Source organism: Aotus nancymaae, unplaced genomic scaffold (assembly GCF_030222135.1).
Source record: "Aotus nancymaae isolate 86718 unplaced genomic scaffold, 86718_ANA_hifiasm-v0.15.2.pri h1tg000067l, whole genome shotgun sequence".
Taxonomy (NCBI): domain Eukaryota; kingdom Metazoa; phylum Chordata; class Mammalia; order Primates; family Aotidae; genus Aotus; species Aotus nancymaae.
In genome coordinates this window covers 20,249,880-20,267,052 of record NW_026988482.1, presented here as the reverse complement: position 1 = coordinate 20,267,052, position 17,173 = coordinate 20,249,880, and the positions used below count along the sequence as shown (strand labels likewise).

The window sequence follows — 17,173 nt, the reverse complement described above, 5'->3', positions numbered from 1 at the left end:
ATGAGAAGAAAGGAGAGATCTAAAATTGACACCCTATCGTCAAAATTGAAAGAGCTAGAGGAGCAAGATCAAAAAAACTCAAAACCTAGCAGAAGACAAGAAATAACTAAGATCAAAGCAGAATTGAAGGAGACAGAGACACGAAAAACCCTACAAAAAATCAATAAATCCAGAAGCTGGTTTTTTGAAAAGATCAACAAAATAGACCACTATCCAGACTAATAAAAAAGAAAAGAGAGAATAACCAAATAGATGCAATAAAAAATGATAAAGGGGATATCACCACAGATTCCACAGAAATTCAAACCATCATCAGAGATTATTACAAACAACTCTATGCACATAAACTAGAAAACCTGAAAGAAATGGATAAATTCCTGGACAGTTGCCTCCTCCCAAGCCTAAACCAGGAAGAAGTCGAAACCCTGAATAGACCAATAACAAGGTCTGAAGTCGAGGCAGCAATTAAGAGCCTACCACCCAAAAAAAGCCCAGGTCCAGATGGGTTCACAGCCGAATTCTACCAGACGTACAAAGAGGAACTGGTACCATTCCTCCTGAAACTATTCCAAATAATCCAAAAAGAGGGAATCCTACCCAAATCATTTTATGAGACCAACATCATCCTAATACCAAAACCCGGCAGAGACTCAACAAGAAAAGAAAACTACAGGCCAATATCCATGATGAACATAGATGCAAAAATCTTCAATAAAATACTGGCAAGTCGATTGCAACAGCACATCAAAAAGCTTATCCACCATGATCAAGTAGGACTCATCCCGGGGATGCAAGGCTGGTTCAATATACACAAGTCTATAAATGTAATTCACCACATAAACAGAACCAAAGACAAAAACCACATGATTATCTCAATTGATGCAGAGAAGTCCTTCGACAAAATTCAGCAGCCCTTTATGCTAAAAACTCTCAATAAACTAGGTATCGACAGGACGTATCTCAAAATAATAAAAACTATTTATGACAAACCGACAGCCAATATCATACTGAATGGGCAAAAACTGGAAGCATTCCCTTTGAAATCGGGCACTAGACAAGGATGCCCTCTCTCACCACTCCTATTCAATATAGTACTGGAAGTTCTAGCCAGAGCAATCAGGTAAGAAAAAGAAATAAAGGGTATTCAATTAGGAAAGGAGGAAGTCAAATTGTCTCTATTTGCAGACGACATGATTGTATATCTAGAAGACCCCATCATCTCAGCCCAAAATCTCCTGAAACTGATAAGGAACTTCAGCAAAGTCTCCGGATACAAAATCAATGTGCAAAAATCACAAGCATTCCTATACACCAATAACAGACTTAAAGAGAACCAAATTAAGAACGAACTGCCATTCACAATTGCTACAAAGAGAATAAAATACCTAGGAATACAACTAACAAGGAACGTAAAGGACCTCTTCAAGGAGAACTACAAACCACTGCTCAACAAAATAAGAGAGGACACAAACAGATGGAGAAACATTCCATGTTCATGGTTAGGAAGAATTAATATCGTGAAAATGGCCATACTGCCCAAAGTAATTTACAGATTCAACGCTATCCCCATCAAGCTACCAATGACCTTCTTCACAGAACTGGAAAAAACCACCTTAAACTTCATATGGAACCAAAAGAGAGCCCGCATAGCCAAGTCAATTCTAAGCAAAAAGAACAAAGCCAGAGGCATCACACTACCGGACATCAAACTCTACTACAAGGCTACAGTAATCAAAACAGCATGGTACTGCTACCAAAACAGAAATATAGACCAATGGAACAGAACAGAGGCGTCGGAGGCGACACAACATATCTACAACCACCCGATCTTTGACAAACCTGACAAAAACAAGCAATGGGGAAAGGATTCCCTGTTCAATAAGTGGTGTTGGGAAAACTGGCTAGCCATATGCAGAAAGCAGAAACTCGACCCCTTCCTGACACCTTACACTAAAATTGACTCCAGATGGATTAAAGACTTAAACATAAGACCTAACACCATAAAAACACTAGAAGGAAACCTAGGCAAAACCATTCAGGACATAGGCGTAGGCAAGGACTTTATGACCAAAACACCAAAAGCATTGGCAACAAAAGCCAAAATAGACAAATGGGACCTAATCAAACTCCACAGCTTCTGCATGGCAAAAGAAACAGTCAATAGAGTGAATCGGCAACCAACAGAATGGGAAAAAATTTTTGCAGCCTACCCGTCTGACAAAGGACTGATATCCAGAATTTACAACGAGCTAAAACAGATTTACAAGGAAAAAACAAACAAGCCCATTAAAAAATGGGCAAAGGATATGAACAGATACTTTACAAAAGAAGACATACATGAGGCCAACAAGCATATGAAAAAATGCTCATCATCACTGGTCATTAGAGAAATGCAAATCAAAACTACATTGAGATACCATCTCACGCCAGTTAGAATGGCGATCATTAAAAAATCTGGAGACGACAGATGCTGGAGAGGATGTGGAGAAATAGGAACACTTTTACACTGTTGGTGGGAGTGTAAATTAGTTCAACCATTGTGGAAGACAGTGTGGCGATTCCTCAAGGACCTAGAAATAGAAATTCCATTTGACCCAGCGATCCCATTACTGGGTATATATCCAAAGGATTATAAATCGTTCTACTATAAGGACACATGCACACAAATGTTCATTGCAGCACAGTTTACAATAGCAAAGACCTGGAACCAACCCAAATGCCCATCGATGATAGACTGGACAGGAAAAATGTGGCACATATACACCATAGAATATTATGCAACCATCAAAAACGATGAGTTTGCGTCCTTTGTAGGGACATGGATGAACCTGGAAACTATCATTCTCAGCAAACTGACACAAGAACACAAAATCAAACACCGCATGTTCTCACTCATAGGTGGGTGTTGAACAATGAGAACACATGGACACAGGGAGGGGAGCACTATACACTGGGGTCTGTTGTGGGGAGTGGGGGGGACAGCGGGGGGTGTGGGGAGTTGGGGAGGGATAGCATGGGGAGAAATGCCAGATATAGGTGAAGGGGAGGAAGGCAGCAAATCACACTGCCACATATGCACCTATGCAACAACCTTGCATGTTTTTCACATGTATCCCAAAACCTAAAATGCAATAATAAAAAATAAAAAGTATACAAACCCAACTGAGCATGGTGGCTCACACCTGTAATCCCAGCACTTTGGGAGGCCAAGGTGGGTAGATCACCAAGGTCAGGAGTTCAAGACCAGCCTGCCAACATGGTGAAACCCCGTCTCCACTAAAAATACAAAAAATAGCTGAGGGTGGTGGCAGGTGCCTGTAAACCCAGCTACTAGGCAGGCTGAAGCAGGAGAATTGCTTGAACCTGGGAGGTAGAGGTTGCAGTGAGCCGAAATCGTGCCATTGCACTCCAGCCTGGGTGACAAGAGTGAAACTCTGTCTCAAAAAGAAAAAAATAGTATACAAACCTCCAGACCTGCCCGCAAGGAACCACGCGAGGACTCCATCCCTCTCTATTGGCCTTGAGGGAAAACGCTGCTCTGCAGCATCTACTGGGGATGCCTCCTACCCACAGATCAGCATTGCTGTCAGACTGAGTGGCAGGCACGTGACCAGGGGCACCTTTCCCAGCAGCATAAACATCTTTGAGGAATTCCTTTGAGATACAGATATTTGTCTTGGTGCTGAAATATTACTGCCTGTGAATTTGAGCTGAATGTCTGACCCTTAGGTAACAGCAGCAGTGGCTCCAGTGTCCAAGATGGGAGTAGCTTCTATTGGGACCAGTCTTTTCCCAAGCTGTCTTCTTCCTGAATTTTCCAGCCTGAATCTTTCCTGACAGCAGTCTCCTGTGTTAGAGGGTGCTGATCAGAAGCCCTACTGCTCCCTGCTTCTCGGCGAATTTGCAGTGCATGTGTGTGGATGTGTGTAAGTTGTATGCGTGTGTGAGGGAAGTAGGAAAATCAACACATTTTTATTCAGGCTCTTCCCTACCTCATTGACAAACACACTTGTTTGGCATGTATGTTTGCTGGCCTGTGTGTCTGCGGCACACCTGCTGGCCTTGACCGTGGGCGGTGGTCTGGCCTCACCACACTGGTTCACTACCTTTTAGGGGTCAGGCTCTTTTCAAGTTCACAATCATTGGGCATCCTCAAAGGGTTTTGTTTTTCTTCTCTTAAGCAAAAACCCCTTCTGGCCCAGGTGACATTAATCTGATAATCACATGGAGGTAATTATCCAAATGCAGACCTCAGATTCTATCAACAGCCACAGCCACAGCCCCCACTGGGACCCAGCAAAACTCTGCTTTCAGAGGTCTCGGCTGACCCCAGCATCTGTCGCAACAACCAGTGTGGTTTATAAAGGTTCATTACAGAACTCAGGCTCCGGAGATGTCACCTTCCTGCTCCTAATTGCTTAATTAGATGGAATATTGCCTGCTGGATTCAAATCAGATGTTTCCGTACACACATCTGACTACAGAAGGCTCTGGGCTAACAGTTGGGGTAGGGGGAGATGGGGGCAGTACAATGACCTGGAAGATTCTAGAACCAGTGGAGTGATAGGATGAGGCCTGTGTTAGGAGAAGGGAAGTAAGGCTCTTGTCTCACACTGCCATGAGTTAGCTGTGTTAGTGCCGTGTTAGTGCCATGACCCAGCTGTCCCTTTGGGCCTTAGTTCCTTCCTCAGTAAAAGAAGAAGGTGATGCCGGGCGCGGTGGCTCACGCCTGTAATCCCAGCACTTTGGGAGGCCGAGGTGGGTGGATCATGAGGTCAAGAGATCGAGACCATCCTGGTCAACATGGTGAAACCCCGTCTCTACTAAAAAAAATACAAAAAATTAGCTGGGCATGGTGGCGCGTGCCTGTAATCCCAGCTACCCAGGAGGCTGAGGCAGGAGAATTGCTTGAACCCAGGAGGCGGAGGTTGCGGTGAGCCGAGATCGCACCATTGCACCCCAGCCTGGGTAACAAGAGTGAAACTCCGTCTCAAAAAAAAAAAAAAAAAGAAGAAGAAGAAGAAGAAGGTGAGTGAGTCAGCTTCCCTCAGGTTCTGCAACATCAGTGCTGCAAGTAGTTAAAGACCCCTATTCATACTGGCTTGTCATTTCACATAACAAGAGGCGGAAGAGGGTATGCCTCAGGCAAGGCACAATCAACAGATTGATATCACCAAAGGCTCGGGTTCTTTCTCTGCTGGTTATTCTGCTCAGTGGCACATTGTGGTCCCAAGGTAGCTGTGGCCATTCCAGGTGTCACATGCCAGTTGACACTGTTCAGAGGCAGACAGGGCCCATTTCAGTTTCCTTGTTGAGAGAACGAAGTCTCTCCCGGAGGCTCCTCCCAGAGATCACTTCTCTCATTGGAGGAACTTTGTCACATGCTCACTCTGAAGCCAATCACTGCTTAAGGGGATGGGACTTTCCACAGAGCACAAGAGAAAGGCGACGTGAGCACACAGCAAGCGTACGGCTGTCTGCAAGCCAGGAAGAGAAATCTTACCAAGAACTGAATCAGCTGCACCTCCTCCTTGTACCTGCAGACTTCAGAACTGTGAGTAAATTTTTATTAAGTTGCCTCATCTGTGTTATTGTGTTATAGCAGCTTGAACTGAGACAAGAAATCATCCTCAAACTTAGTGCGTTAAACAACAGCTCTTTCTTATGTTTGTGGATTCTATGGGTCAAAATTCAGACAAGGCATGGTGGGATAGCTGGTCTCTGCTCCATGATGTCTGGGGCCTCAGTTGGTGTCTCGGTCGGCTCAGGCTGGCGCAACAAAGTACTATAGACTGGGTGGCTTCAATAAAAGAAAGCAATTTTCTCACAGTTTCGGAGGCTGGAAGTCTGACAACAGGTGGTCAGCCGGACTGGGTTCTGGTGAGCGCTCTCTTCCTGGCTTGTAGACTGCCACCTTCTTGTGTTCTCACATGGGCTTTCCTCAATACATGCATGTGGAGAGGGAGAGAAAGCTCTCTGGTAGCTCTTCTTATAAGGGCACTAATCCTGTCATGAATGCCCCACTCTCAGGACCTCTAACCCGAATCACCTCCCAAAGGCACCATCTCCAAATACCATCACATTGGGGGTTGAGGCTTCGACGTATGAATTTGGGGGGTACGCAAACATTCAGTTCATAACAGCTGACAGCTGGGAAGCCTCAAAATGGCTGAGTAGAGGTATCATCTAAGTGCCTCTTTACTGTGTGTGGCACCCTGGGTGGAATGGCCTTAACGACAGGGGTTTTTTTTCTCATTCTTTCTGTCTTTCCTTTTCCACATGGTGGCTCAGGTCTCTAAGAACAAGTGTTTCAGCGAACAAGGCAGAGTCCAGATGGTTTTTCAGGCTATGACCTCAAATGTCAAATGTCATTACTTCTGTTATGTTCTATGGTCAAAGCAGTTACAATTCTGCCCAGATTCAAGATAAGCATCTTGGGTTACATGGGCTCCAGTTCTAAGGGAGAAGTATCAAAAACTTGTGGCCATTTGTTAAAACTACCACAAGGGGTTCCTCTCTCTCCCAAAGTCCTTACAATTCCAGGAAAGGACACTGATTGGCCTCACTGGGGTCCGAGGACAGCCTCTGGACCAATCACCATCGGTATGTTGATTCAGTGCCCTGAGTGGCCAGTCTCAGGTGTAAGCTCCACCTTGTGCCATTTGATGGACCCTGTGACCTTGGAGGGAGAGGCTTTGGCTACGGAGTGCATATGAAACTGACAGAAATGTTTGAGTTCATGGCTAGAGTCCACCAGCCTTTAAATGATGAAATGTGCAGATTCTTTTTTACCATTGTCTGCTGGTAACAATCAAGGAAGAAGCATAACTTGAGGCAAATAGCACTAAAACTGTACCCAAGTGGACCCCTCACCCCTACCACTGCCTGCCCTTTGCTTGGGAAGACCAGGCAGGGAATTGGTCACCACATTCCCCAGCCCTTCTCAACTTTCTCTCAATTCCCACCTCCACCTGGTGTCTTGCTCTCTGTTCTCCTCTTTCTCCAATCCAGCTCACCCTTGGCCAGACTTCACTTCCTGAAATGTGTCTTCTGCTTAGGTGGTTCCATGACCCAAACTCCTGAGTAGGTCATTCAAAGCCAATCAAGACCCGGCTCCAATTTACCTTTCTAACTCTGTCTCCTGGAGCTCATCTGTAGGAACCCCTACCTGTGGTCAGGCAAATCCTGATAACACGCCTAGTGACCCCCGATTCCACCTCTGCTACCCTTGCCTGCCTTTCTGCACGTGAGCCAGCCTTCAAGGTCCTGCACCTGAGCCAGCTTTCAAGGTCCAACTACAGATCACCATCTCCTTGACACCATTCCTGGTTGCCCCAGACTCTGGGGATTTACTCCTTCCCTAAACAAATGCACTACATGCAATGTCCATTTCTGGCCTCCGCGTTTGTCTTCTCTATCCCATTCCCGCCAGATCCCCCGGCAAGCTTGATGTCCCCACCCCAGGAAGAAATATCCCCTGAAGCAGAAGGAATTTAAGGAACCTCAGGGATTCAGTGTTAAGTTGCTTTGGTTGTTCAGCTCTGACTTCTGACTAGCGTGTCCCAGTACTGATAACTGAGTTCCTAACTTGTGCCCTGCAATAATAATGACCTCCAACATCTCCAAGCACTGCCTGAGTGCTTTGATATATCCCCTTATTTAATAATAAAAACAATGCCAGTATTTCCCCCCCATTTTACAGAGATGACTGAGACACAGAGAAGTTTAGTAATTTGTCCCCATTCAAGAGAGAGAACATTGACTCCACCTCTTGTGAGGGAGTGGCAAACTTCAGAAGAGCGTGTGGGACCAGAAATATTGTTGCAACCATTTGTAGAAAATACAGCCTACCACATCATACTCTCCTTCAGATAATTTCATTTTCAGATCATTTTAGAATTATAGGAGAGAGTTGTAAAGATGGTACAGAAAATTCCTGTAGTCCCTTCATCAAAGTTCCTCTAGTATTGATAGCATCTTACATCCTCATGGTACACTGCTCAGGGCACATTCAGTCATTACGTCTTCCAGTGTCCTCTGATCTGGGCAGTGTCTTGACCTTTCCCTGTCTTTTCTGACCGTGATCCTTTTGAAGAAGCCTGGGTCAGGTGTATACTCTCATTTTGAAAAAACACACAAATGTCACATTCAGCTTAAAGGATGTATGAAATTTTAAAAGTCAATAAAATTCCATGACCACAATGAAAATAGTTCTCATATTGTATGCTCTTCCCACCATATGTGACTGTCCAGAGATTGTGAACTCCTTGCCTGAGGCATATGAGCCCTCTTTCTTTTTTTTTTTTGAGACGGAGTTTCGCTCGTTACCCAGGCTAGAGTGCAATGGCGCGATCTCGGCTCACCGCAACTTCCGCCTCCCAGATTCAGGCAATTCTCCTGCCTCAGCCTCCTGAGTAGCTGGGATTACAGGCACGCGCCACCATGCCCAGCTAATTTTGTGTATTTTTAGTAGAGACGGGGTTTCACCATGTTGACCAGGATGGTCTCGATCTCTTGACCTCGTGATCCACCCGCCTCGGCCTCCCAAAGTGCTAGGATTACAGGCTTGAGCCACCGCGCCCGGCCAAGCCCTCTTTCTTAGATGGCAAACAGCTCTTAGGCTGATCTGAGCTTCTGTTTCCACATCCAGTAATAAAGGGGCAGTGGGGTGGGCTATGTGAGCTACACACTCTGACTTGGCTCTAACAGTAGATTTCACAAACTAAATTTCATAGACTTAAAATACAATTTTTCTCCTTAATTCTTGATCAAAATTCTACCTTAATTTTAAGGTAAACACTATTAAATCAATTTATTTTAAAGTGTAAAACCTACACTTTCTCCATCTCTGGGCGTCCCTCTCCCTGTCTTTCCACTTCACCAGGATCAAGACTGGGAGGACAGCGGGTGAGCTCAGGATTCACCATCTCCCAGCTGCCAGTGTGCCGCCAGCTATAGGAAGCATTTGGAGCAGTTCTGATGGATGAGCGAAATGTCTTTCAGATGGACTGCCCCGTCTGCCTCCTTATTGCTCTGTTCCTATTACCAGTTTACTAATTTATGTAACTTCCAAGTGCATTTTTCCCTCTAAAATTACACAGTCAGGTCCTCCAGGGCAGTGACCTGGGGTACTATTTCCTTTCTCTTCCCACATTGTGTCCACTTTAGGGGTGGTCAGGAAATATGCAGTGACCTACTTACTCCTTGGGCATCAGCAAGACTTGCTCTGAGTACCTCCTAGTAAAATATTTTTTCATTCATTCATTCATTCAACAAATGTTTATTAGACACCTATTACATGCCAGGGGCTGTTCTAGGTGTGAGGCCCTATGCTGCTGGGGATAGGATGTCCAACCTCTCAGATGAGATGATATTTGAACATTGCTCTGGAAAATCCCCATTAATTGCTGGCTAAATGTATTGGAAGGATAAAATGGCATATACATAGTAGCAAAGCAATGTGTGTCTGGGTTTAAGAATAAACAACAGGTTGTTTTATTCCAGGTGAAATATATTATGGGTCTTGCTTGCTCTTTGGTTTTGCTTTTTGGTTTTGAGTGATGAGCTTTGTTTTGCATTTGACTCAAGTGGCCTGTTCCTGAGGAAGAACCTGAGATGCAAGGAGAGCCTAGAAATGTAATAAAGAAAAAATGAGGTGTCTGGGTTTAGAGTCTGTATACTTTAGAGCAAGACAATTAAGCCCAGTGATTTCAGATGGGGCTGGGAAGCTTATCACAGAACCAGCTTCGATTAGAGCTTCTCATCATGCTTTGCCTTCTTTGAAACCAAAGGGTGCAATTTGGAAGTCACTGGATATTGGGAAACTCCCAGGGCTTCTGGAAACACCATCTCTTCCAGTTCTGTGTCCCCTGCTCAAATGTCCTGTCAGCCACACCCTGACACACTCCACCTTCCCTCAGGCTCTTGGTACATGGGGACAAACCACACTTCTGAATTCTTGATGCTGCAGGGATGTTCATTTTACTTCTGCCTCTCAGCTTCAGAGGGAAACCCATTCCCTTTCAAATGGGATCCAACTGTTTAAGAAAAAACATCTCTTGAACTTTGTCTCTTCCTTTGGTCTCTCGGAAAGATGGATTTGGGTTTTGATTCTATCAAAATGAGGAATTTTCCTTATTCTGTAAGATCAGAGATTGGAGGGATTTCTCTTTTCTGTCTTTTTAAAAATTTTAAACCCTAAGGGGCAGGCACTGACTGTCGAGAGAGCCACACCTGACTGCAGACCCCAGCTTGGCACTGGCTCTCCTGTGTGCAGACCTCAAGTGCAGGTAACGCGTGCTCTCAATCTGTGAGGTGCCAAGGCCCAGAGTCCACCTCAGAGGGCTGGGATTCAGCTACCATGGGGTATGTTCCAGGAGGTGCCATTCACATTATTATCCATGATGAGGCGATGCTGAGCCTGACAGATATGAAGAGGCCCCACTCCCCAAGAGGCACTTGAAACTCCAAAGGACTGGATTATTTAATGGAAGCAGGTAGTGTTGCTCCTGACTAAATTGCTGTGTGACCTTCAGCAGGGCGCGGAAGCTCTCGGACCTGTGTCTCAGCTGTGAAATATGGGGTTGAACCAGACTGGCCTCCTGTTAGGTGCAGGCACATGCAGGTTCCCTTTTCTTCAGACTGATGCTGCCATAGCAAGAGGCTGTTACATTCAGGGTTTCATCTTGACCAAATTAGTGTGGCCTCTTTATAAAACATAGGTAAAATGTTTCCCTCTCACAAGCACTAAGAAGCATAAAGCTTCCCTTTTTCCTGCTTTTTTTTTAAAAATGGCAACAGCCACCAAAATGACACTTTGCATTGAAAATAGAAGGAAGTTGGGAGTACAAGAGTGAAAGATACAAAGGCAAATGTATTAAGAGATGATTATGGGTGTGATACACAGCTGTTGTTTGCTTGCTGGCATCCATTTCTCTTTCTCCACTATTGGGAGCTGATAGTGGTGGTGAACTGTGCCCCAGTTTCTCCTGACCTCATCCACCTGCCCACAGCCTCCCCGCCATACTGAGCCCTGTACCTTCATGCCTAATTACTTAGAAATACTTCTTTACAATCACACACCCAGTGACTCCCTTCATCATGCTGAATTCTAAATTGCGTTTGAAGTAGGTTCTCCAACGTTAGCCCTCTGATTAGTTTCTGAGCTCCAAAATGAGGGTAATCAGAGTAGAGGAAGGATTTTACTGCATGTACTAGGAGGGAGGAGAGGGCAGGGGAGCTCTCCATTGCAATTTTCTAATAAGACTTTAAGGGCTTTTACAAAGTAGGCTCATATCACCCTGCAGGCCTGTGGTCATTCTCCCTCCCATCCCTTCAGGAACAGTGGTGCTCAGACTCATCCTCCAGCATCTGACTGCACTGCCTTTAGCAGGCCCTTCAGTCCCGGTCATTCCTCCTCTGAGATTACACTTTGTTCTTGAGATTAGGAAAGCGATTATAGCCCAGTTGTCAGTCACATCCAGCCAGCTGATCTAGAGCTCAGCTTGATTCACCTCCCCGACTCCACAGCCTGTGGAAGCCAAAGCCCCCTTCCAAGTTTTCTGAGGATTTCCAAGTGGGGTCTGGCTTTTCTATGGACATGTCTTCCCAGAGGAAGATTTCTAGGGAAGCTAATGAAGCGTCAACTCCAGAGGCACTTACTTGTGGGAGGCCCCCAGCAAAGTGTTCATGTGGTCGTGTTGTTTTGTACAATCTGCAGTATTTTATTATTTTTTCCCCTAAGAGGATCTCACCAGACTGAGCTTCAGATGCCACGAAATTTGGACCTGCCCCTGCATCTAGCCCCCATCTCTGTGCCAAAGCACTTTGTTTTTGACCAAAAGACTTCCACTTCCAAGTATTACTGAGTATAGTGTCTTCTCTAAGGTGTGCCTGTGTGTGTGTGTGTGTGTGTGTGTGTGTGTGTGTGTGTGTACATGAGCTTGCACATTGGGAGAGTGATGGTGAGGGGATGTGAAGAAGGGTTTATGACTTACAGTTGGCTGCCAGACGTCCTCATTCTTAGAAATTCCTTTTGTCCCTCAGCATGGGTCATTTCTGTGACCTTCACCCCGGGGACCCACCCTCTCAGTAACTCTCTGGCTTCTCTCTACTTCTTTCTCTATGCCTTTGCCTTCTTTCTCTTTCCTTCTTCCTCTCAGGAGCACAATGACTTTCTTTTACTCTCTCATTTACCATTACCTTTGGGCTCTTATTTATTCTGTAATCTCCTCTCTCTGCATTTAAGAAGTTTATCATGGTATTTCCCCAGGCTGGCTTCTCTAAGAGGTTTTCGGGTACCTGCTGTTGAGAGAGTATATACTTTTGGCATCACTACTTGGCTGTCACAGAAAATACTGGGCTCTTCTTTCTAGGGTTGGGGTGAGCAGACCCCAAAGCCTGGGGATAACACAGTAATAGAGGTGCTAGGGAAATCTCAGGAAGCAGACGTGGATAGGAAAAGTGGGGTGGGCTGGGAGCTTTGAATCCAAGTGTATGTGTTGAGATGCTGGTCCCAGATCCCTCTTTTCCATCCTTTGGAAAGCCCCAGGACTTACAGCCAGCTGAATAACATGGAGGAAAAGGGGCCATTCCCTTCTTTGTACCCAGCTGGATTCTAACAGCTGCTCCTGGTGGCTCCTGTAATACCGTGTCATGTGTTTTTGTTTATGTGTCTGTTTCTGCCTCCACAATTCTAAGTCCTTAATGCCAGGACAATATGTTATTCATTTCTGTTCCTCCTTATTTAGCACAGGGCCTGGAGTACAGACCTCTCTCGAGAAGTTCGATTGTTAAATTGTGAATCACGTTTGGCACAGCTGGATGGTTGTAGTGAATCTGGAGCTTTGTGGCCCAGCCTTCGTCCTGCAGCACTACTAGAAAGGAGTGAGGGGAAGATGCTGTCAATTTTGCCTGGGTGTTGGGGGGGAAAAGCAGATTGGGGGGTGCTTTTCAAATGCAGAACACCTCCAAAATGCTAATGCAGCTTGCTATCAGAAAAGCCGCCTACACAGCTCAGGAGAATAAAAGATTTCCAGGCTGACTTGATTTTTGTTAAGCATTGATCTTTGACTTTATAATTGGTTGCAAATTCTGCTCAAATTGAAAGGCCAGCTGGTCTCCCGTGGAAACCTAGATTTTAGATGGGGAAAAAGAGGAATTAGAATGCACTAATTTTTAAGAAATAATATTTAAATTAAGAAGGAATATATTTAATTACAGTTTACAATGAATTCCTTTTGGTCTTAAAACATCCTAATTATTTAGAATGTACAAAGACTCAAAGACTATCTATACCATCCCGATTATCAAGGTGCGTTTTTTCCTGTGAAAAGGGTTACATAGTAGTCTCAGTTGCTATTCTAGTATATAATTATCCTGGAAGATAATATAGATTTCCATTATATCAAAATGATACAGGCCATTTTGGAAAACACTGACCCCCTCTATATTAATACTAGAGCTAGAAATGACTTCAAGGTGTTATTTGCTTCCAATAGTACTGAATACTAAGTACATTTAATAAAGAGATCTTCCAAACAGGCATTGTGTGAGCAGCATGGCTGTTTATTCACCTGGGTGCAGGTGGGCTAAGGCCGTAAAGGGCTTTAGCAAAGGGCAGTGGGATAGGAGTTGGTTTTATAGGTTTGGTGGGCAGTGGAAAGTTAGAGTAAGATTAGTTGCAGTGGTGGTGGTAGAGGCAAGGAGTATACATTACCGTAAGTTCAGTTACAATGGCGGGTAGGATAAGAGTAGTTAGGATGGTAGGGTGGGTGAGAGGTATTCACATTATCATAAGAACAGTTAACATGGCAAGGCTGGGTGAGGAGCTTGTCCAGGGAAGCTCCAATGGGCGATCAGGGACAATGGTGAACGCAGGAGAGGGTGGGAGACGATCGGCCGAGGCAGACAGGACTTCAGACTTTCAGGCTCCAGGCTTGCATATGGAGACCTGACACAAGGGCCTTGCAGTCTATCCGTCTGCCTTCTGGAAGCTCTCAACATCTGAAGCCATGATTGTTTAATTCCATTTTAGAAAGCCCTCCTGAATCTGAATTTCACAGTCTCTGGTTTTTAGTACCCGACCATTATCCCTTCCAGGGTGTTCTTTCCAGAGAACTTGATTTTCTCCAGCCACAACTTAAGCATGGAGCTGGGGAAAGTGGTAATGAGTAACCAATGTGGTTTTTAAGTACACTTGCCCCGCAAGATTGAGGCAGCTCTGGGTGTGCTCTTTTCCCTCGGCCCCTCCCCTTATCCGTTCTCTGCCCTGCCTTGTGCACCAGGAGGCTGGTCCCGAGGACTGCCTCGACAGGGGTCCCTGCACCTTCTAGATTCTGGCTGAGCCAGCCAGTGGGAAGCACTCGCAGAGACCTGTGTGGGCAGAGGAGAGAGGCCAGAGACGCCTTCTCTGTTTGGCTCCTTCTCTAGCCATGGCGGTGGCCCCTCCTCACAGCCCCAGCTCTCTCAGAGTTCTGAGAATACCTCTTTCTCCTCCTCCAGTCGTCAGGTCCAGAGGTGACAACAGCCCCACACTGTGGCTAGCCTCTGGATTTCCTTAACCTGCTCACCTTCTGTCAACAGTTCCATCATTGAAGTCTCTTGAACCAACATAAGGCTGGATTCTGCTTCCGGCCAGAACTCTACCTCATGAGCTGGGTGACAAGGTATCTAAAGCCAATTGCCTTTTTGTGGAGCAGGGGAGCCCCTTCAGGTATCACGTTTGCCCCATTTCCTCTCTGAACTACCTCAGAGGGTCTGAGTTTCCCCATTGGTTCCAAGGCCAGTGGAAACTTGTGTGTTGTGGACAAATCATGCTGTGCCCACTGTGAAGAAGGTTCTGGAGTGGGAGCTGGGAGCCGTGGGTACTAATAGGTAGACCCTACTCCACAGTCCTGTGCCAGAGGGGAGTGGACACAGGGTGGATAGTGCTGACTACATGGTCACTCTATGGGTGGAGAAGGACGTCCGCAGTGCGGGGAGGAGTCTCTATCATGGCGCTCCAGGCAGAGACAGCCTCGACCACAGTCGCCAAGACCTGCCTTTAGTATGGCCAGTCCTTTCTTGTGGCTCCCCATACAGATCCGTTTTCAGACCACAGCCCAGCTCCTCCCCTCCTGCCCTGCACAGCTCTCCCGGGGTTCTCTTAAAACAGTGAGATAAAATGGGGTTCTCTTAGGACAGTGAGATAAAATGCTTGGGGTTCTCTTAGGACAATGAGATAAAATGCCTCAGAGTGGCCAGCAATACGGCCCTGAGAAACACCACCAGGGAAACCCCATTCTGATCCCTACACAAGCTCTTCTTACCTGCAATGTGTGATGACCCCCTTTCCTCTCTGGGCCACAGTTTCCCCTTCTATAAAGAGACACCCTGCCCATTTGTCCCACCAGGGGTTATCAGTGACTCTAATAATGTGTGCAGGGGTACCTTGAACATTGTTTTGGCATCATGTGGTCTTCTCTTTCTGACACCACACATCCAGATCATCAGGGAATGCTGTAACACAAGCCCAGCACTAGACCAACGACAGCCTCCAAACTGGCTTTCTTTCCTACTACCATTTTGTCCCTGCTCCTGAGTCTGTCCTCTATCCACAGCCAGAGTCATTCTTTAAGACATAAGTTAAAAACATATCAAGATCCTGCAAAGGCTCCCCAGCTCACACAGGCAAAAGTCAAAGTCATTAAAGTCATCTACAAGGCCCTAATGATCTGCCAGCGAGTCCAACCTGGGCTCCACACCCTTCCTGGGCCATGCCCTGGGCCACCTGCCTTCCGGTGTGCCTGGCTTGCCAAGCATGCACCCACCTCAGGGCCTTTGCTCCTGCTGCTACCTCTGCCTGGGGCCCCATGATTGGCTTCCTCAGCTCCTCTGCTCAAACATCACCTTTGCATCAAGGCCTTCCCTCACCACTTAGCACCCCCACTCCAGGTACTCCTCATTCCTGTGACTCGAGTTAGTTTTCTCCTTGACTCTCCCCTACCTGACACATGCTCTCTGCTGCTTGCCTGCCTGCTTTGTTCTGGCTCCCTGCACAGAACAGTGGTTCATTGCTGGATCCCCACAGCCATGCCTGGCAAGTAGTAGATGCTCAGCAAATGTTTGCTGAATGAACACATGGGATTAGATTTTATCCCCTTTGCTTTGACTTAGGTCTCTGTCCAAAGGCAAGGCCTTAGAGATAGCTCAATGAAGCCGTGTATCATGTGAAATAAATCTGTGTGATGTGGGTAGAGTCCACAGCTTTCACCTGAGCTCAAAATGAAAGGGGAAGGGTGGTGGTGAGAGTACATGGAAAAATGCAATTTTTAAATGGGCATATAAAAACTAGGCATGGAAATGCGCAATCTCATTTTTAAAAAGAAGCTAGGACTGAAATATGTCTAGTGCTAATTTTAGTCTACAAACATCATTCTAAAAATGTAGTGCCTTTATAATTTTCTACCACCCATGATAATACAATAGCTTTGATGCAATGGTTCCTTACAAAGAAGTGGTGAGTATGAAATGGCAAGTGGGAGAGGGAGAGGGGCTGCAGGAGGGGAGGGGCTCTTGTGGAGAGGCTTCTACACCTCAAACAGGTGTGCCAAGAGCTGAGCAGAGACGAAAGCCTGCCTAGCGGGGAATTTTAACAGGGAAGAATTTGGGCTGGGACTTGGGGATGGGGGATGGGGGTAGATGCCTGGTAGGAAGGAAGTCATAAGCAGAGGTGAGGAGGTGGAACTGGAGTGGGATGTAAATGACTTCATTAGAGTAGGGGCCTGGAATGGGGCTGAGAAGGCTGGCCGAGACTAGTAAGAACGAGCTTTGCTGCTGGGTCAGGAGTCCTGCCTGCAGCCTTCACCCAGTGCAGGTAGATGGAGCATGGGGTGTGTGACAGGTGCCGATCTGAGAGCTGCAGGTATGGCCCTGAGCCAGGCAAAGCTCCCACCTGGAGCTCTTCTTGGAGTGATTGGTGGACTTTGAGGGGTGACTGGGACACACAGCACCTGGACTCTGGGACTGATGGAGACAGAACCTGCCCACTACTTCCCCAGATCCCAGAATCCCTGCCTGAAACAATATGGCTCCAAATGAAGCCCAAAAGGTTTGAAGTTCAGGTTTATTTCCAGGCTGAAGGGAGACGCACGTGTCGCAGATGCAGACAGTCATACACCATGTTGGAGTGAGG

At 46.1% G+C, this 17,173-nt stretch overlaps 1 long non-coding RNA gene across 2 annotated transcripts in view; it reads left to right on the top strand.

The window, feature by feature from the left end:
• The first annotated feature begins 5,456 nt into the window (after positions 1 to 5,456).
• The window catches only part of LOC105729826 (uncharacterized), a 164,629-nt gene continuing 152,912 nt past the window's right edge, over positions 5,457 to 17,173 (top strand). For both annotated transcript variants that reach the window (XR_001110316.2, XR_010338908.1), the window contains exon 1: positions 5,457 to 5,554. This is a non-coding gene — a long non-coding RNA (uncharacterized LOC105729826). The remainder of the gene's footprint in view (positions 5,555 to 17,173) is intronic.